Raw genomic sequence first — 21,867 nt, forward strand, 5'->3', positions numbered from 1 at the left:
TTGCTACTCACCAGAGGAGATTTAAGCCAATTAAATATTAAACTTGGGAGATGGGGCGAGGATTTGCAAGACATATACTGTATATAAGAATGTGCATGGACGGTGTATCTCAGAGTTTGACTGTATGTCCTGAAACTTAAAAGAAAAGACTGGAAAGGCAGGAAAAAGATCCCCAATGCTACTGTTTGGAACTGCATTTTTTTAGTCACACACACACACACACACACACACACCGTTTATCTATTTCTGATGGATTGTAAGACCGAGGTCAGGTCATGTCTGTGTCTCCTCATCATCTTGGTAAACACATTTAAACTCTTAATGATAATTAGGTTTCCTGTTGCCAACAGCCTGTCTTTACTGACCGGTCTTATTAGCATTTTGACTTTACTTGAAATGCAGTATCTTCCAGGCGAGGCGAAAAGAAAATCTTTATTTATGCTGGGTTCCATCTGCATTTACTCTGACACAGTGGCATCTACTTACTTCTGATGGAATCTCACAAGTGCAGAGCTGCTTTTCACAATCGATTCATCTGTGAATTATTTTCTCAATTAATGGAGTAATCATTTGGTCCATACACAAATCAGTGTTTGTCAAACCTGGAAATGATGAGGTTCTCAAATGTCTTGTTTTGCGCCCGAACCAAAACGATTCACTTTTAATGAATTCTTTCTTATATGGCGCAAAGAAAAAAAGAAAATATTCACATTTAAGAAGTGGAAACAATCAGAAATCTTGTTTTAATCATGAAAAAAAGCTTCAAACCGATTAAATTAGTAATCGAGTAATAATAATAGTAATTGTTTCAGCTCTACACAAGTGTTATCTTTATTTTGATACCACGATAATTCACATAGAGCTTGTAATTGCGTATATTGCGTAATTGAGGTATATTCCATATAGATTGTGCATGTCATTTTTGAGCAGGGACCCCAAAGAGGTTAAAAGTATAGTGTGTAAAATCTAGCAACATTTAATGGTGAAGTTTTGCATTTTGCAGCCGAATATCCTTCACCTCCGCCTTCCTCAACTCAAAGGATGTTTAGTTTGTCCGTCATGGGCTATTGTTAAACCGTGGTAGTTCAAATTAACTGATAAAAAATATTACTTATATATACCATTAAAAATATATAAGGTAATGAAAAAAAAATGCACTTGTGTGTTGTTTGAAAGATTATTTTGAAGCAAATGGAGGAGGAATTATCTTTCGACTGAAAGAATGAATGGCAATATCTTGGTAAATACTGTGATTATAGCATAACTAAGCCCCTAAATCACCTTTTTCAGGTGTAAATCAGTGTATATGTGTATCTAGGAGAGTTATTTGCTGATCCAGGTGCAAATATTTTAATATCTATAAGAAAAAAATTGAGATTATTGATATTGTGATAAAAATCAGCTTCGAGAAAACGCCAGTGAACCACGTGTTCTGTGTCTCAGGATAACGACCTTATGAAGCACAGCAACTGATTACCTCTTACTGTAATTGTTCTAATGGACTATGAGGTCGTGCTTTGTCCAACATGGTTTTATTTTGGTTTAAAGGATAGTCGGTGCTATTGATGAGCGGAGTAGATTATAAAAAAAAAAATAGTGGGATTTGAAGAGACTGAGTTCATCATGCACACACACACACACACAAACAAACCCAAAGTCAACATTTAATTCCAGCAACGGAGAGAAAACTGCACAGGAAAAGAAAAAGAAAAAAATCAATACAAGTCCAATAAAAATAGAAAAGACAAGGCTCAAAGTTGGGTTTAAGTTCATGTTTTTTTAGTAACACTGCTTTATAGTTAAAAGATATCAAACATATTCCTACCATCGAATTTATGCTTTTACATACATGCAAAATCTAGATGGTTTTACTGGCAGAAATTGAATATACTACTACTTTAAATATACTTTAGGCGTCTTGCACCGTGTTTCTACAGTAGCCCAAATGGACAAACTCTAGCCAGAGCATTTGTTTTTCACTTAGAAAGAGAAGGGAGAGTGGAGGAGTCGTCCTGTTGGTACAGTCTGCAGTCTAACCATTAGATGTCACTATTTCTGAAACCCTGGATCGTTGCTATTTTTCCTCGCTGAAATATTGTGTTTCAGCCTCGAGTCTCACAGAACCAAAGCTACCGATTTTGCTGTCATGGGTGTTGTTTTCAGGGGGCTCACGTGTTGTTTTGTTGTGTGTTTACATCCCACTCACTCTTAGCATTATGGTGTTTTAACGATTCTGGCAGATGTTGTTGTGTTTGTTTGTTTGTTTTTGTTTTTTTTTGTTTTTTTACCAGAGTATGAACTCACTTCAGTGTGAGACGTGATCTGGTGAGATTTACCTGCCTTTCTTCCTCAAGGGCACATTTTAATGGCGCTGTAAATCAGCAAAGTGCTCATTTAGTAGGAATTATGCTGCCATCTCTCTGCTGATGGAGAAAGAGCCCGACAGGTCTGCAGACTGATTTATCTGTTATTAATACAGAATGATTGGATTTGTTTAAAATGTGTAGTTTTCCTTTTAATGATTCGATCCGTCATGTGCTCGTCACCTTTTGGAGCCGCAGAAAAGTCGGCTTAGACTCGTGACAGTGATGTGGCCTCCAGGAGGGACAAAAACCTTGCACTGCATTAAAATGAATAATATTTTACTGAGTAAGATGATAAAAATGGATTAAAATGAAAGCATAATTGCAGATACTCTGCTACGAGGCAGGATTAACCTGAGCGAAATGGACAGAAATGGTGGTTGTAGGTTACAGGTATGATCACCTGTTGAAGAAAATAAAGAAAATAAAACACTGGATCATTGCATTTTGTCCCTGAATGTATGCAATTTTTTTCACAAATGGAAAATGTTTATTGTACTCATGAGGAAAAGATTAGAAACATTCAATTAGACATTCAAGTACAGTGCCAAACAGTGTGATTTCTTTAGGCCCTCAAAATGGCCCTGCATAATGGGCTCATTGTTATTATTGTTGTTGTTATTATTATTGTAGTGGCTTAAGTGACATATGGCGTGCTTCCACTAGCTCGACTCTTGATGTCCTAACCAGGCGTGAATTCGTCAGACACAGAGGCACAAGAATCAAACCGTACAATGCCGAACTGTAGATCACTTAAAAAGACTTAACAATCCTGGAAACGTGGGTTAATCTCCAACATTTAGCAAAAGAAATGTCTAAAATCGCCTCATTTCACATAGGATTCTGGTGAGTTAAGCGACAGCACTGCTGAAAGCCCACGGTCGCGTGCCGAATGTGAACCTTTTTCATATGTTGAGAGAGAAGACAGCGACAAAGCTGCGTCAAGGGTGAGAAACTCCAGGAGGAAAATATGATCGGATTTTCCTTATGAAATAAAATGAATAAGAATTGTTGTCATTTAGAAATTATATCACGTGTAGTTGTAAATCGAGATCGCGTTTTTTTTTTTTTTTTATAACGCTTTATTGTGCAGCCCTAGCTGGAACATTGCATTTTTGGCACTGAATACGTTGCATATGACATGTTTTTCAACGCTGATTTGATATGAGTCATTTTAATACTAGAACTTTTGGGTGCACACTAACTAATCCAGGTAAACAACAATCACTCACTCTGGGTTCAAATGAAAACCTTTGACAAAACACATCAGAAAAAAAGTGGGAATTTGAGAAATTTAATTAGCAAATGAGTCGAAGAGATGAACTTTCAACACTGGCTGAATAAAAAAAATCAATGAAATTGTCACATATTATATTCAAGATATAACTAATTAACCAAAGTAAATATTTAACAACTGCAAAAGGCTCAACCCGCGGAATTTAATTACATAAAGTTTTCACAAAATGGAAAATAATTCACTTTGTGTTTCACTTTTTTTTTTTTTTTGAATTTGAGAGCTCATAAAACATGTTCAAAGGATTTTTATCACTGGAGGTAGAAGAACACGCGGCTCCCAGAGTAATGGTGTTATTTTACCCTTATCAAAAGCAGATTAAGGGGAGAGCGCCTGCGAAGACTTTCAATGAGAGATTATCGTGAGTGTAGTTCACTAACCCCACGTAGTCTCCAGCGCTAACACGGTGCACACTTATCACTTAATTTGGCAAAGTACATAAATCTACATTCACACACATCTACTGCTGATACGCTCGGCATAGCCCCGATGGTTGTTTGTGCTTTATTTTAGCTCATTTAGAAGCAGCAAGCTCTTACTTAGGGCTTGGCTGATTAGTGGTGGTGTGTAGATAGATGTGGCTGGATGGCGCAATGAATTAATTTAGAATAAACAGCATGTTTGTAGTCGCATGGGAAATCAGGGATTTAGATAAAGCTACCTTCTTATTCGTCTATGAGGAACGGCACATTACAGACTGTTAACTGGCTGCACGCAGGACTGGGACACGGAGAAAACAGCAGCGACTGAGTCGGGTGAACGTGTGTATGACGGACTATTGTGTCTCTTATTTCACCTCTCTGTTAATCGTCACTGAAACATCTACGTATGTACATATGACACAAAAACACTGCCGCAAGGCTGTTATCCAGGTCCAGCTGGAGGTGTCGCATCACGCCCAATCTCGAGGGCTCGATTCCCGGCTCTGCTCGTCGATGAGACACATGACACGTGTGAGTGAATGTGGAAGATGTGTGATGGATAAAGCGCTGTACGTCGTGCCAGTGATATGAATATGTGAGTGAATAGTGAATGGAAAAGTGTTGTGTAAAGCACTTCTCACTGGTCAGTGCTATATACTGTACCTACATTTAGATGTACAATTTTTACAGATAACATTGGGCCGTAATGACTCTGACTCTGGTGTAAATTAGTGACTTAAAAACATATTTACTTTGTAGTAGAGCTGAAACAATTACTCGATTATTTCTGATAGTTTCAGCTTCCTAAATGTGAATATTTGCTGGTTTATTTGCTCCATAGAACAAAGAAATCATTCAAACTGAATCATTTTGGTTTGTGGACAAAAACAAGACATTTGAGAACATCATCATTTCCACGTTTGACAAACACCCAACACCATTTTTCAACATTTTTTGATATTTTATGGACAAACTATTAAAATAATGGTTAGTTGCAGCTCTATTTTGTAGGATTTTGAGATCCACTGACCAGGGCTTACTGGTTATCCTTTGATCATTGAAAAACTGAAGGAGAGAGAGATAGTACTTTGATAGTACCGGCCCCAAAACTGTAGAACAATAATCTTCCTTTTGTTTTACAATGAGCAGCCTCTGTAACCGTTTTGTTTTCTCATTTTTTAATTCTTGTGAAACACTTGATCCTATGTACATTTATTATTTGACGACCGACACTGAAGGAGTCTGCAGCTGAGATTTTAGTGGATTTGCTGAATAGGTTTTTTTTTTTTTTTTTAGAATGGCACCTGATCAGGATGCCACCTGCACATCCAACTTTAAACCAATGCGTCAGACCAAGGACAAGCTGGAGGGATTACTTTTTTCCTTCGGTACATAAGGATATATAAAGAGGAAAGGACAGCTGAGCCACTTATCTTGATTTCAGCTTTAGGACACAGTGAGCAGAAGGTTGGCGTTCTTGCATAATGCAGACTCCTTTGTTGACACAGTTGTTTAATGGCCATGCGGCAGTGGAGTCACCTGCAGGGAGATACTTAAAAACTGATGTGTCAAACAATAATAAGGTTACATAATAGAAGAGAGAGTTGATGGCTATTAGATGCCTTTGAGGAGCCCTTGCAGTGGATTAGAGACAATGGATTTCAGACTCGAGGACAAGCCAGTAAGCATAAAGACTTCCCTTGGCAGTGTAACTTGGAAAGGCCGCTCGATAAACTGTTAAATGATGAATGTTTTTTTTGAAACAATACTCATTCACAGGCATCCCAGAACTACAAAAAAGCATCAAGGCCCAATTTAAATTCTGAAAAATGTTCCTCTAACACCTTCTCATCATAACTCTGATCAGCACAAAGCACAAAATGAAGGTCATATAACAGTAACAAAGAATGTATTACTTACATTTACAATTACAATTATTACTGGTCATTTTTAAACATTTTTGTAAATAATGCAGTAAATTTAATTTGCAGTAAATTTAGAGCCAACCAGGGGGCGTGGCCCATGTGATCCGTCCTGTATCATAATGCTACCAAAAGACATCAAGACATGTGCGTCCTTACTAAGGCTCAAAAATGACTCAATTAATCAATTACTAAATTAATCAGCTATTTAGGTAATCGATTAATCGGTTTAAGTGATTTTTTTTATAAGGATTTAAACCGGTTTCTACGATTCTTCAGCTTCTTAAATGTGAATAAGTTCTGGTTTCTTTGCTCCATAGAACAAAGAAATCATTCATACTGAGTCATTTTGGTTTGTGGACAAAAACAAGACGTTTGAGAACATCATTATTACCAAGAAGAGAAAGTAATAATTACAACATTTTCTGACATTTCATCGACTAAACGATTACTCGAAAATCGAGTTGGTTTCCGAGTTGACCCCAAATTTCCACCAAGTAGCACTGTTTGGTTCAGTTTGGTACAATTATGCAAATACCAATTGTCAAAAGTTATAGATGGTAACATAAAAACTTTTTAGCATGGAATGATGTAATCAAATACCATGATATTTTTTCAAACATAGTGCGCTATGAAAGAGGATTCAAGGTCATATTGTGCAGCACTGTTTAACGCGACACATTCATGTTCATTGTATTTATTACTGTCGATGTGTGTCCTGTTGGTGTGATGTCACGCTTCTTACATAGCTGACCCTGCGATTGCGATTCTGTTTATGCACCAGACGGTGGAAAGCACAGGCCAGACGGGGATTCGCCGTTCAGAAAGTGCAGCGTGGCGAACTGAACTGCACTGCACCACTTGGAGGAAGGAGTTTATGGAAGGCAACAGCGCATGTTGCTCCCAGGTCGTTTGTCATGGCGCTGATGCCGAGCTGGATGAGGTTTGGTGAGTTGTTGATTCTTCTCTCAGTGAGGCACTGATGTTTGCAGATGGAGCTGGGATGGAGATGGATTTTCACAGCCAGGTGGAGCAATGATGAAAGGATCAGACTCCAGATGGTAGACATCAGCCGGAGACAGCTTGGTGGGGGGAAAGCAGTGGACTGCGCCGATAAGAGCGACAGCTCTATCAGAACGAGATGGCAAGCACTCTGCAGCGCCAGCAAAGACGGAGTCTGCGGTGTCTTAATTATGCAAGGAGGAGAGAGGCAAGGTGACGGGGCAAAAAGAGGGACAAACCACAGTTAGGTGAAGTGTTAATCCTGATTTAACCCGGGCTGACCTGCATAATGGAGGTAAGAGGGTCACAGAAACGGACAGGAGAAGAATAGAAAAGAAGAAAGCACATACTTTGGAAGTGTAAATTTGTCTGGATGGATGGGCATTCTTATGGGGAATAACACGTTTTCAACGCACAAGTAACCAAATGTATTCACCTGGTGCTTTTCTTTGGTTGAGAGGGAGGTTATATGCAGAGAATGCGTTGTCATTTCATTGAACATGAGTTCAATAAAATTTTCTTTGTGTATTCAGCCAACGCGTGCAACAGTTACCGTTTTACAATTGTCATTCAGACTGAAGTAATTTTCTCCCATTTTCTCTTTATTTCTCCATATGACTCGTTTACTCATCCCCATTTTGCCCACACCATCAATAATGCATGTGCGTAACGTGAAGCGCACTGCTGACTCTCACACACTTGCACAAGATCCACAGAAGCGAGTTGGGTTTTATCTCTGATTTCTGCCACTCAGTGACCGTTCTTCTGTCGGCGTCTCCGGGGAGAAGTGGCAACACCATTTTCTGTCCTTACTTTTCAATCAGAATGCGGAGACTGCAATAAAAACAAGTTGAAGAACATAGTTTGTGATTACCGAGCGTCATATTTATCCGACCAGTCCCAAACTGAGCCTCTGATGACAGTGCGAGGATTTCTCAAGTGAAGCAGTCGGCATTGGATTTGAAGAATGTTTGCAATGAGTGTCGAGGTTTGTTCTCTCTTGAAATTTGATTTCCTCTGTGGCTTTTTTTCTCACTGCCATTTTGTGGCTACACTGGCCTTATTACATTGGACACAAGGAGAAAATAACTTCTATATGATCAAGGAATAGACACCCTCAATGAATTACTTAACACACTTTTGGCAGTACAGAGAGAGAATAGTGTATGAAAGAATATAACAGTATAACGGTGCTGGAACTGAAGTTTACAGGGTCAATTTTGACACTTTTTTTTTGTTTCAGAAGACAGGAAGAAGAATAAAGGTACAATCCCTGAGCCGTAGACTCTCAAAGTCTGTCTGCCCCAAGACCTTGGATAGGATTTAACCTGAGTTCTTGGTACATGATGATTTTTGATGATGAGTTTCTGCTCAACATATGCTGTTAAATAAAGGAAGTGACTATTGGCCCTTTTCCACTGTGGTCCCAGCTCGCCTCGCCACAGCACTGTTCAGCTTGGTTTTCCACTACAAAATAGTACTAATGACTTGTAAAGCAGTTCTTTTCAGTGTAACTGAATCATTAGAACCAGTTAATTAAAACTATTTGTTCAGTACTCCCTCCAGTTGTGATCAGCAGTGCTGTCGCTAAATACACCAGACTCCTCTCTTAAATATTGAGATTTTAGACATTTCTCCTGGTAAATGTTGGAGATTAACCCACATTTTTAGGATTGTTAAGTCTTTTTAACTGACGTACAATTTGGCATTGTTCGGCTTGATTCTTGTCTCGGTCTTCTCTTCCTGTGACGACCCTCTGACGCATAGTATCGCCTCAGCTCGCTTGGAACCTCGCCAGAGCAGGTACTATGCTAGAGGAAACACACCTTAGCCGTGCCGAGTCGAGCCGGTGGGAACACGGCATTGGTTTACATCAGTCCACAGGGTTAGGGAATATTGACACTTTAAAAAACCTCATTTGCATTTCCTCTCTAAAACTATTCACTTTATATTCATATAATTGCCTGAGGCCAAAGAGCAACATTTTATGGAAATAATTACCTTTTCAGCAGACAGGATTTAAAGTACTTCATGTGGAATGAGAAGAAAATAAATGATAATTTTCCCCATTCATGTTATTTATTTTATTTTATTTTTTTCAAAATTAGACATTAATTGCCCATTAGCGTTGACAGTACTTTGTCACCGACTCTCAAATCTTCCTATTGTGCTAAATGGGTTCTGTGCCAAATGGTTTCATCCCTTAAATGAGAGCGTTCAGTGCCCAAAATGTCACTCATCCAAACTCGCTAGACAGAACAGCATGAGCACATACACATGCATACAACAATGCAAATTCATTATCTGGCCGTTAATTAACGAAGACCCATTCTGTATGATTGCTCATCACTCGGAGGAGAGAAGAGGGAAAAGTAAATGGGGCAGGGGATTTAAGGGAGATTAAAAAAATAAGGTATGCAGCCTGGGACGAGTACTGTGTCTTATGAATACTACATCTGTAGTTTTATTACATAAAATTATGCACCTAGATTAATACATTTTAAAATGTACCCCAATTAAGTACTTATTTTGAGATAGAAATGTTATGTTTCTTGTAGAAGCCAATAATGACATAAAAACAAGTTTGTTCAAATACCGTTGGTGCGAAAACACCAAAAAAGCCTCCGAGTTGGCGTTCAATCCAAGATGGCGGTCTTCCTGTCGGATTCAGGGGGAAGTCGTCATCGACTTTTTTGACCGCCCCAACCTAATGAACGTGTGTACCAAGTTCCGTTCGTGTACGTTAAACCCGACAGCAGATGACCAAATGGAAGCTTTTTTGCGTCACTTTTTAGCTCCGCCCATGACTTTCAGACGTAAAATTTACACCAGGATTGGTGTGGTCGCTTTTTGGGGTACGTTCAGGCCCTCTAAAATGGGATTCATTTAGAGGAATAAGAAGAAGAAGAAGTATAAAAACTCCTTGAGTTTCAATAACAATACAATTTCTGAACCAACAAAATAAAAAATGTTTCCAATTCAATCCAACTTTATTTAAAAAACAACATTTTACGTAAAAAGATATTACATTCTAGGAAATTATTGGGAAAACTATTTCAGGTCTTCATTGGTGTTACACTTATCTAAAAAATAAATCTAAACCGTAACTCCATACCATGTGATAAATCACAAGTTTATCATTGTAGCCATAGCAACAAAGAGGGGGTCAACTCCCGGAGAGGCTTCTATGGAGGGTAGCAACAAACAACTGGCATGGCTGTTCAGAGCAGAAAATTGCTTCACCAATAACAAGATGGTTTTATTTTTTTTCTTCCCAGGCCATAACCTGCCAGTTGTAAATAATCAGAAGTGACTGCACTAATAGAACGAGAGAATAAGAAATATGAAGGACAATAAAAATGTGAGAGAGGTTGCACAGAGGTATTCGAAAAGAAAGACAAAAATAGAAGAAAAAAAAGGGGGGGGGGTAGAAGAGAGACATAAAGATAAAAGACAGACAGACTGGCAGGGCGGAGACGAGGAGAAAAGACTGTGTGACAAGAGAGAGAGAGAGAGAGACTCTGCACTTCAAAAGCCGGAGCGTTGCATATTTAAAAAGCTAATGATGGATGGCTAGTGCACAGCCACATCAACTGTGTGTTACTTATGCATGTCATTAACTCGGCGCACAGAAAGGAGTCAAACTGCGGAGCCGAGCGTAAACACTTATGATGAATGATAGATGGACAGTCTGGCAGGTAAATAGGCGGGCGTGGGAGGGGGAGACGGACACATAAATATGCTAGCAGATGGAGAAGTGGTCATATAGGCATGCAGACAGAAAAATGAAGTTGTGCTAGGAAATGCAGAGTTGCACACACACACACACAATTTACAGATAGGCAAAGAAAGCGAGACACTTATTATAATGCATTGAGGCACTCGGAGGGGGGGGGGGAGTTTGTTTACAGCTGGAAAAAGAAACACTGCTCACATGCACAGTTGCACCCCAATTATAATAGGAGTAAGGCTATTCAAAACCAAATGCACCAAATCAAATGGCTTTATTGCCCCCCGCATCCACCCCCCCTCCCACTGTAGATACACAGTTGTTCCCACCCTTAATTTCCTTGGCAGACAAAACGGAGTCAATAATCTCTCCGACTCGTCACGTTTGGACAGAAACTAAACAGTTATTCAAAGTTTACATCACGTTCATTTGAATCATTTCCTCTCATTAACAGTGGAGGTGGCGGCTTGGCTCCACTCCACCGAGTCAAAGAGTTTCCCTGTCGCCGAGTGCTCTTTCCCTGGTGTGAACCGTTGGCTTCCTCTCCACGTTATTACGAGGCCTCGACCTTCGTCTGAGCCGCCTTGAGATATTAATGTGCCGCGAGTTGACGACGCCAAGCAGATAAAAAGGAAAATGAGGTGATGAAGCCCTCAAGTCGGCGAAGAAAAATAATGGTAAACATGCACACTGACACTGTCATTATGTGATTGGTTAGGATCAGTGGATCAGTCATGCAGCCCAAAGTAATATTTAAATGTGATATCCTTTGTCACTGTCAGCCATTTTGTTAATCCAATCCATTCAACCCTGGTCTTTTGTAATCGTATAACCCGTGCCACACCGCTGCCACGTCGCCTCCTTTGAGAGCGCAGTAATTACTCAGAAAAAACCAGATGGACAGGCAGACCACCAGGCTGACCTCGACAGTATGAATAAAGAAAGGCAGTGTGGTGTCTCTTAGTCTTCACTATAAGCTGACAGCTGTTTTCCAGGGTTTTTGAGTGGCTCTCTCTGTGTGTGAGACCGAGTTGATGCCAGCTGGACTATGGCGCTTGACATTCAACTCCTGCAAACCCTGAACAGAATCTCGATGTGCAACCGCAGGCACATTCTGGTCATTAAATCACATCATTTTATCAAGTGTAGTAAAAAAGTTAAAAAAAAAAAAAAAAAGTTTCCCCTGCCTTTCTAACTACATTAGTACTTTTGTGATTCTCCTTTTTTGTGTCAGTAACCTTCTTAGTATTTACGATCCAGACGAGCAGGCAGTGGAGATCTACAGTGTGAAGCTCAGGCTCAGTTCTTTGTTTCTCTTTTCGGTCACATAATTGGGCCACTGCTGTGAAATCTCTTTGCTGGTAAATGAACAGCTGGTACTGCAACACATTGGATGTTGTGCTCTTTTGTTTGTTTGTTTGTGTATGATGGCTGGGGAGTAGAAGAGCTAGATGGCCCCACCAGACTCAATAACAACAAAATACATGACGAACAGACAAAAAGTACGATTGGACGACTTTATGTTTTCTCGGAAAGTGGGGACGCTTGTTTCTTCTAAAAAAAAGAAACAAAAAAAAACTTTTGTTCCAATGAAATCAGGCTTTTGTGTCAGAAATTGCCCACGGTTCTTTTCAGTTGTGAGTTTTTGGAAAGTGGTTTTGCTTTTGATGTACTACAACAGAAATGTAGAGCATGTTTTTTTAATAAACTAAACTAAATTTGCAACTAAAATGTCTCACACGGGTTTGTGCAGCTGTTCTTCAAGGACACTGCACTGACTTCCATTTATTTAGATAACTTTAACATAGCTTTATCCCCCGTTTTAACCCTAACATTAACCCTCTTATGATCATCATGATAATCAGCAGCCTGGATTTATTTTGATTTTATGGCTGTAGAATTGTCAAAAAGTCTTCAATGAGTGAGTGTTTTTTCTGCCACATTTTCCGAGATAACTTTCACTTTCGATATCTGGCAGTTATTCAACCGTTTATGAATTACGGTACTGGTAAATCTTGTCTGTGATTGGACGGTCGTTCTGCGGAAGTCCTGAGGTTTTACCGTAATGACAAGTATATGGGCGCAAAGCTCTATTTCTCTGCTTTCAGGTATCCATCCATCCGTCTTCTACCGCTTTATCCTCCACATGAGGGTCACAAGGGGCTGCTGTTCCAGTCTCAGCTGACATAGGGCGAAAAGCGGGGTCACACCTTGGATAGATCGCCAGTCCATAGTTTTTGAATTTTCTAGATATCAGAAACAATCTCAGAGTTACGGTAATGAGAAGTACGCATGCCAAATCCTGTCAGCGATTACAGGATCGGTAACAGAAGGGTTAAAGTCATTGCAAATCATCTCTTTAGACCCTGGTATACCCAACGGACATCGTGCGCATGGCATGGTTTGTGTCATCAATGATGCGTAGGCTGTGTATGCAGCCCGGGTTTACAGAATTAATTACAGAAAAAGTACATTTCGTCAACAGAAGAAGTAGTCGCCAAGGATAGTCGTCCGAGCCTAGATCTTCTTCTTTGGTAGGAATGCGTCCTGTTCCCTGCGTCCAGTCTTGTACACCACCCGATGGTGAAGTCATATAGACAATCCAGACTATTTTCATGTGTCGTTCCACACTGGTGGAATGACCTACCAAGCGCTACCAGAACTACTGTCTATCTTCAAGAAGCTCTTGAAAAATCCAGCTCTTCCAAGAGCATCTTCTGTCCTAGCACTTACTCTACCCCCTCCCCTTCACCATCTTCTTCTGCACTTGGATCCACCTTGGCAATCTCACCCTCTATCAGTCCAGTGTCACTATCTAGTGGAGTTCTTTCCAAGACTACTTCTATGTAGCTTATTCCTCTTTTGTAAGTCGCTTTGGATAAAACCGTCTGATAATGCTTCATTAGGACCAGGTTTTGGTCTCCATGAGGACTACTGGTCATGACAAAGTCAGTGTTTATAGCAGAAGAGGCAGAAGAGGCAACAAATACACATACACACACATCACATTGTTGAAAAAATTGATTTATGAGCAACATAACATCTCTGGTCACATACACAGCAATAGTTGACGGTTCTTGTTTTGGAGTCATGTAAAACATAAGCCACGGAAACATGATGAATATGCTAATAAGCATTTCTGCACAAGCAACAGCTGAAGAGTGCACAGTATTAGTGAGGCAGCCATGTATGTCAGCTCTGTTGTCTGCCATGGTTTTTAAATTGTTCACAAAAATGATAATTTTAGCAGTGGAGCCGAAAAAAGCAATCAACACAGCGAAATCAATGTGCACCAGGGGCATCATGAAAGGCTTTAATGATTTTCCGTGTTGTGTAGCTTTGTCATAACTTCTTGTCGTTCTGTCATCAGTCTGCAAGCGTCCTGGATTCACACAAAGATTCATAATAACTATGTTCTGAAGGAGACACTTGCGCTCTGTCGAAAGCCTGTGAACGCAGCCTCCTCCCCTCGTCGTTTTCATTCCTGATGTACCTATGAATCACTGTGTCAAAAACAATGTGCAGCTTTGTACTTCGGCTCCCAACCGTGATTCACCAGATAACTCAACTGCTTTAAACAAAAAAAAAAAAAGGGGGGGGGGGGTTGCATTTCAGATGGGTTCTTTCAGAATACTGCAATTTTCTCAGTTATCGCAGCAACAACAACAGTGTTTCCGCTAAATAACAGCTTTGTGACAATAACTCATGAGGAAGACGGCACCGACACAAACAAGGAGCAGAACAAGAGGAGCAGAGAAGGCAGTGAGGCGCGGGCGATAGCTGCTGGATCCCAAAGACCTTGAATCCATAACACATTAAACAACCACGCTGTTCTCGATCGCGATAACTGTTTAAGAAACAAATCATCACCCTGGCAGTCTTCTGATACATCTGCCCGGATGAATCACTAAGGACAATTAACAATTAAAGATTCTGGACTGGGCTGTGAAGTTGATTGGCAAACATTAAGTAGATGTCGTTGCCTGTTTAAAGTTGTTTTCCGTTTAATTAAGTGGGATTCGAGCAGTTTATTTACTAAGACATTAAGTCTTATTTGGGTCTGTTAGATTTGACCACATTAAGGGGCCATTGATCCTCCTGCTAATTCAGACCAGGTCTGGCTGTCCTTGGATCCTCGTCTGAACATGTTTCCCGTTAATGGAAGTGAGGTTTTAGCTCAATAAATGTCTTTGTTGCCATTTTAAAAGTTTAACCGTGTAGTAATACCTTAAAATCTTATATCCGACGAGCTTCACTGTTGTCTGGTCCAAATGTGAGGCTTAAATCCAAAGTAGATTGTGCTTCTTCCATCAGTACCCTTTAACGTTGGAAGAACCTGAGGAGATAAAGCTCACAGATTCAGTGAATTCTTTTAAATCACTTCTTTAAACTTTTATTTTCCAGATTTGGCTTCATTTGATGTCCCTTTTATCTTTTTAATGTCTAGTCTTTTCTTGTGTTGTGTGAATGTTGCCGTTGTGCTGTCTTCTTTCTTCCCTGAATATCCTGTTTTTTATTAGATTTTTTTTTTGCTTTGTTGGTCAAAGCACTTTGTTAACTCGTGTTTTTAAAAGTTCTCTTAGAGTAAAATGAAAATAATTATTATACTTTAAACTCTTATCCACAAAAGCTCAGACGGTTGTCGTCAAGTGATGAAATTTGAAATTTGGCAACATCTACATAGTCTACATATCAATTAGGGCTGAACAATTAAAGGAATACTTCACCGATTTGCATTTAGCTTTGTATTACTAGTTTAGGGCTAGTATTTTTGAACATCAGTTTCCCCTGAGTGAAGAAATATCTGCATTCTTTTCTTTGTTACCTGCCCACCAGTGACACTTGGTCCTGTTAGCGTAACTGTTAGCAAAGATGGCGGACACTGTTTACATTCTGGGAATGAGGTCCCATCCCCCTACGAGTGGGTCTAAAAACTGTGGAACTAGTGTTGCAGTTTCAAGGCTCGGACCAAGTGTCACTGGTGGGCAGTGAGGTATTTCTCAACTCAGGGGCAACTGAGGTCGGGAAGCACAGTTTTTCAAAAATACTAGCCCTATTCTAGTAATACAAAGCTAAATGCAAATTAGCAAAGTATTCCTTCAATCAAAATTGCAATACAGCCTACTGCAATTTTCAAATCGCATGAAGCACAATATTCCTTAAAGCCAAAATGTGTGTCAAATTACCATTTTAGATTAAATATTGTCCTGGCCTGTACACATCATATGCAACAGACTGAAGAAAACATCTTTGTTTCTCACACATCTGCACACATGTCACACAGTAATCACATGAAAATGAGAATAAGTATGTAAAAAATTCCCATTCCCTCTTGTGTCGTGTACTGCAATTCAATATTTACATGAAATCGCTCAGCCCTAATTCCAAATATGTCTCTGGTTTGAGACACTTAACCCCAGAGTTCTTCCTGATGGCCGTGTCAGCACCGTGTGAATCAATATAAAAGATTCAGAGTGAATGGGTGTGAATGAAAATACCGACCATTTAAAGAGGTTTTATCCTGGCAGACAGCAGCGAGGAGAGAAACCAGTTTCTTCAGACACGTTAAATAAACCAGAACCGGAACACAACACAAACACTCTGTGACTCATCTCTTGTTGTTTGTGATGCATATGCCTGAGGTCAACCGGTTGGTTTGGGACTGTATTAAACTCCCAGACTTTAATTTTGCGGCATTGACCTGACGATGTAGCAGCTATTCATCATCAGCGGGGCACATTGACATGAGCAGCTAATGAGGTTTTTTTGTTTTGGGGGGTGGTTGTTGTTCTTTTTTTTTTTTTGCTCTCACTGAGTGGTGGAGACTTTTAATAAGGAAAACGATGGATACGGTTGAGAGATGCAGTAGATGAGGGATGTTGCTGAGGGAACAGAGGAGTCATCCGTTTTATTAAAGAACACAAAGACTTCAGAGGAGAGTGTCCTCTTCTACTTTTTTTTTTTCCTCCCCTCCTTAATGATTTTGCCTTCCTCAGTCTTAACAATGGTCACAACTGATTTAACAGATCAAATATGCTTCACACAGGAACATCTATATGGAGGCCACTTTGTATCTATTATGGATCTGTAGCTTCTCTGGCTTTGAGTTGTGCTGATACCCGTGATGCTGTGTGTTGATTGCTTGTTTGGCTCACTTTATTCATGTATTAGCCTGTTTTACATAACCTTTATCTGTGTCGGTCGCCATGTGTTTATTTACTTATATTGTGTGTTCTTTTTTTAATCCCATTTTCAATTTACTTGTGGTTCCTCATTTGCAAACTGGTGGCATAGTTTCCTCCTTTTGTGATTGATTCTAGCCTTAATGTCTTGTGTATTCTTGGGTATAGGTTGAAGGTTATGAATGTGTGGCAAATTTTGATTCATACCTAGGACAGTTTGGCTTGTCTTCACAACTTTAAAGGGCTTTTGGAGGGTGTAGACTTGGTTTTAGGGTTAGATTTGGGTTGAGGTTACTGTTAAATAACTGCTAGATATTGAAAGTTGAAGTTATTTTGGAAAAAGGGGCATAAGCGCTCACTCATTAAACATTTTTTTGACAATTCTACAGCCATAAAATCAAAATAAATCCAGGCATATTGATGTTCATAAGCGGGTTAAGGGTTATGGTTAGGAATTTGATGGTTAATGTAGCTATTGTAAAGCTGAAATGAAAACGCCGCTATGAGGCTGAGTTGGCCCTGAACCATGACACAACACGTGCATAAAAACAAAAGCCATCTTGAAGTCCATTTAAGTTTATGCAGTTTATTATTTAAGAAAATGATCACCGACAAACTGTAACAGATCAAAAACAAATAATATGATACGAAAAAACTAAGCTTTATAACGGATATTAATAGTGTAAAGTTCCGAGCCAAACTCACCCTCATTGTCACCCTGAAGTGGCATCTGCAAAAATCAGAAATCTAAATTAAGCTAAGGTTTTAGCTCCTACAGTTGCATAATGCCCAGTGTCCTCACTGATCTATGATTGGTTCTTTTAAATAGCTATGTTTCTGAACGTTTATCTTTAATTGGTGTATCATATTCATGGTCAAATAAATCCACTTAAAAACTGATTTATTATTTCTTGTTGTTAATCAATCTGAGGGCAAACTCCATACAATCAGCCTCTCACTCACTCACTCACTCAGTCACCACGTCCTCTCAACTGTATAACAGTGGGAATGAAGTGCCTGAAACATAAATATGAAAATGCTAATGCAAGCAACTCTGTGTACCTGTAAATTTATACAGAGCGAAACTGTGAATTAACGAGCGGGAAAGTGCTGAGCTTTTCACCTGCTGTTAATGACTTTTTGAGCTGTTTATGAGTTTGACGACAAACGCTTGTGTGTGATTTTTGTGCGATTCCTGCAGTGATGATGCCTTTGCTTTTGTTTCCTGTCATTTCAATTTGATAACTTTATTTATATATATATATATATATATAGATCTCAGGATCCCTTTAATGATTAATGAATTATTTTAGCTTTAACACAGCTAAAAAAAAAAAACAAGTTGTATATTTATGTCAAAAACTTCAGGGTTCCCGCAGATCCTCAAAAGGTTTTAAAGGCATTGAATTAGGGCTGCAACTAACGGTTATTTTCATAATTGATTAATCTGTCGATTTCTTTCTCAATTAATCGAATAATGATTTGGTCCAGAAAATGTCAGAAAATGTTGATCAGTGTTTCACAAACCTGGAAAGAACAATTTCCTCAAATGTCTCGTTTTGTCCAAAAACCAAAAATCGGTTTTAATGATTTCTTCAAATGGAGCAAAGAGACCACAACATATTCACATTTAGTAAGCTGAGAAATCAGAAAACTTGTTTTAATTCCTTATAAACGCTTAAATACACACTGATATCAAAATAGTTGACAATTTATTTAGTAATTGTTTCAGCTCTACATTGAATTCATAAATCTAAAAAACGAGGCCTTAATTAGTATTAGTAACTCTTTCAAAATCTTGAAAATGTTAACACATGGGAAGTAGGATTTTATGATTCTTTTTGGAATTTAAAATCTCAAAATTATTGGTAACAGTTATTTAAAAAAAAAAATTATTTACCGAATGCCTCTTGCAGAAATATAACACAGATTATATTTTCTGCCTCTCTCTAAATGACCCACTGCAAATATCTAACTGCTCGAGAGAAACACACAGCTAGTTGTTTCCTTTCAGAAATCTGTAAATTGAAGTTTCTCTGTCTTTTTTTCCCCCACATGTACAAACACAGATATTATGTGGGGCTGGTGCAACAGTCTGTGAAGACAAACACACTGTGCTTTTATTGAAGTGGAGAAAGGAAGAGACACACACTGAGCTTCACAGCTGAAAAAGACCTGAAGGGACAGTGGAAAGGGGAAAATAGAGTGGTAAGGAGGATGACAAACACGGATTCACAGGAACACATGACCTCCTTGGGGAGGGGGGGAGAGAGAAAAGAGCAGAGATGGAAAAGGAAAAACAAAGGACAAAAAAAAAAAGGAAAGGGGACGATTAGAGGAGGACAAGCACACAGCTTCATAGTTGACAAGACCACCTGCTGAGGCCCACAGGGGAAAGGGGATGTTTGGGGAACACAAGCAAACACAGGAATGGAGAGAAGCTATGACAGATGTGAACCAAGCTACTGCTCAAACTCAAGAATATCAATATTTTTTGAAAGCAAACTTGAGAAATACCTCTTTTATACCCATGGATTTATTTAAAATTTGAATCTTAAATTATATTCCTTCCACTGACTTCACTTAACAGTAATTCTTATTATTTTACACTTAATATAGCATGTACTTTCTGTCATTTATCTAATATTTTTGTCAGTTTTACTACATCAAAATATTCTTTTAATTGCTTCATGTTATTTACTGTATTGATATTAATTTATTTCGTATATTTATTTATTGCTGTTCTCTGGTAATTAATGAGTATTTTAGTCTCAGTGCTGAAATTTACATTCCACACCCCCCTTTTTCTTGTATTTTATTTTGCTAGATGTGTGATCTATTTTAATAAGAATGGGTGGTTTTTGTCCTGTGAAGCACTTCAAGTTGCATTGCTTTCTATAAAAGATTCTATTAAAGATCAGGTTTTCATTTCCTCTCAAAGTAAAAAAAATATGACATTTCGAGGAAACCTGTACAGACAAAAGTTCAAGTCAAAGTTTGTCATCCATTTCTCCTCTGCACAATTGCTGTTGTGCGTTAATCATGTGACGCCACAGCTCTGCTCAGCAAAAACAAGTGCCGTGCATAAGCAGAGCGACGGCGAGTTTACAGCCTGTAAAGCTGTCTCCAGGCTTGTTTTCGCTCCGTGTGGGTGTGTTATTAGGAGGTCAGCGACGGGCAGATTGAGTAACTGAGCCAGCGCCTTTGTAAACAAATAAAAATGACAGTCTGCGCGAGCTGCAGACGGGTCATAACAGAACAGTAACGTGGGATAAGACACACTTTTAACTGGGTTATTTGGGCAAACCACACACGGAATAATTTAAGACCCAACATCTCCGTCACTGAGGTTTTATTCACATTCACACATGCTGTGTAAGAAAAAAAGTAAAAAAAAAAACAAATAAAAAAGCAGGTTATTTATTCAAGATTTCCATTTAAGGGCAGCAGCGTACAGGTTTAGTCTTTGTGCTGTTGACACCTGATCACTCCTCTCTTTCAGGACGGATTATGGCGGAGATTTAGCTTTGAGCGCTGAATTGCTTCAATGTTCAAACAATGACAAGAGCTCAGTGTCCTAATCTGTATCCTAATAAGCGTGTTTGATATAGTTTTAAGTCTCTGTCATGGCTGCCAGCTGTGCTCTCCAGTGCCAGCAAGAAGCTGTAAGACTGTGATCAGGACAACCACGGAACAGAAAAGCAAAGCAGGAAATCTCTTTCTTTGTGTAAAAGAAGAGAAATATGTGTGGCCTTAAAGTCTGCAACGCCTGAATGAAGTCTCTAGTTCCATCCCCTGGAGGCTTTGTATTAATAATAGGAGCTTTTCTTCAGAATTAGTTTCCAGACAATAGAGGCTGATGAGACTCAGTGACAGAGATGATGGGAGGACGACATAATGGAAATGAGCAGGAACAATTCAAATGCTGCATTTTATAAATAGATACGTCCTCATTAGGGGACTATTACGCATGAATCCAATGACGTACACCTGCATTAAAACCGTATTTTGTATTTACTTGACCAAAATCTGCAAGAACCAGACGTACATTTTTACTTTCTGTATTAGTTACTTTTTGAAGATTGACAAACTCTCACAAACCAATTCACAACGCAAAAACGTGACAAGAGCAAATTCGGTGCAGACAATTTCTGACAACTTTACTGCCGCTTCAACAACACCCATTATAATGTTTGAATAGGTAAATCAGCCAGAGATATAATCTTGATAAATGGATCACATATTTATATTGAATAAGTCTGCAAATTAATTTGACAACCCAAAATAAATCTACCACTGACGCCTCCATTGATCCCAACCAAATCTTTGGGAATGACTGCGTTCGTCGTTCGTTGCTCTTTGGAAAATAAAGTGACGCACTCATGAGCGGAGCTGTTTACAGACATGAATGAGCTGAGTCATCTCCAACGCCGCACTCACGCATACACATAAATTTAATGCCTCATAGCCCGATGCTTGGCGGCTATCAGAGGATAGCAGAGCAGTGTCTGTCGTGGCAGAATCTGCAGCTACCGTTTTTCTCTTTCTCCAACAGAAAAACTTCAGTAACTAGAGAAGATGACAACCTTGTCCAGAAGCTCCATTTGAGCTAAACATGATTTGATGACTGGCCGGCGCCTGTGCTGGATTATGTGCACGAGCATCATTTGATTGTCTGTTGCTTGATCTGTTCTCAACTTCTGCCACGTACAACACGAGCAAAGTGAGGCAACAGGCCCACAAGGCTTGCTTTATCATTAATATTTTACAAGTAAATATAGCCAGAATCTTATCACAACCATTAACTTTTAAGTTATGTGTATGGTAATGTTGTCGGACAACATGTGGTGGACTATAAAATAAAAACTTTGGCAGTGCAGCAGCTTAGAAAAAAGTAGCTGTTACCATTATATAGTCTCCATGGGTCATGTTTCAGTCACTGCTTTGTAGTT

The sequence above is a fragment of the Solea solea genome, chromosome 19 (genome assembly GCF_958295425.1).
Source record: "Solea solea chromosome 19, fSolSol10.1, whole genome shotgun sequence".
NCBI lineage: Eukaryota > Metazoa > Chordata > Actinopteri > Pleuronectiformes > Soleidae > Solea > Solea solea.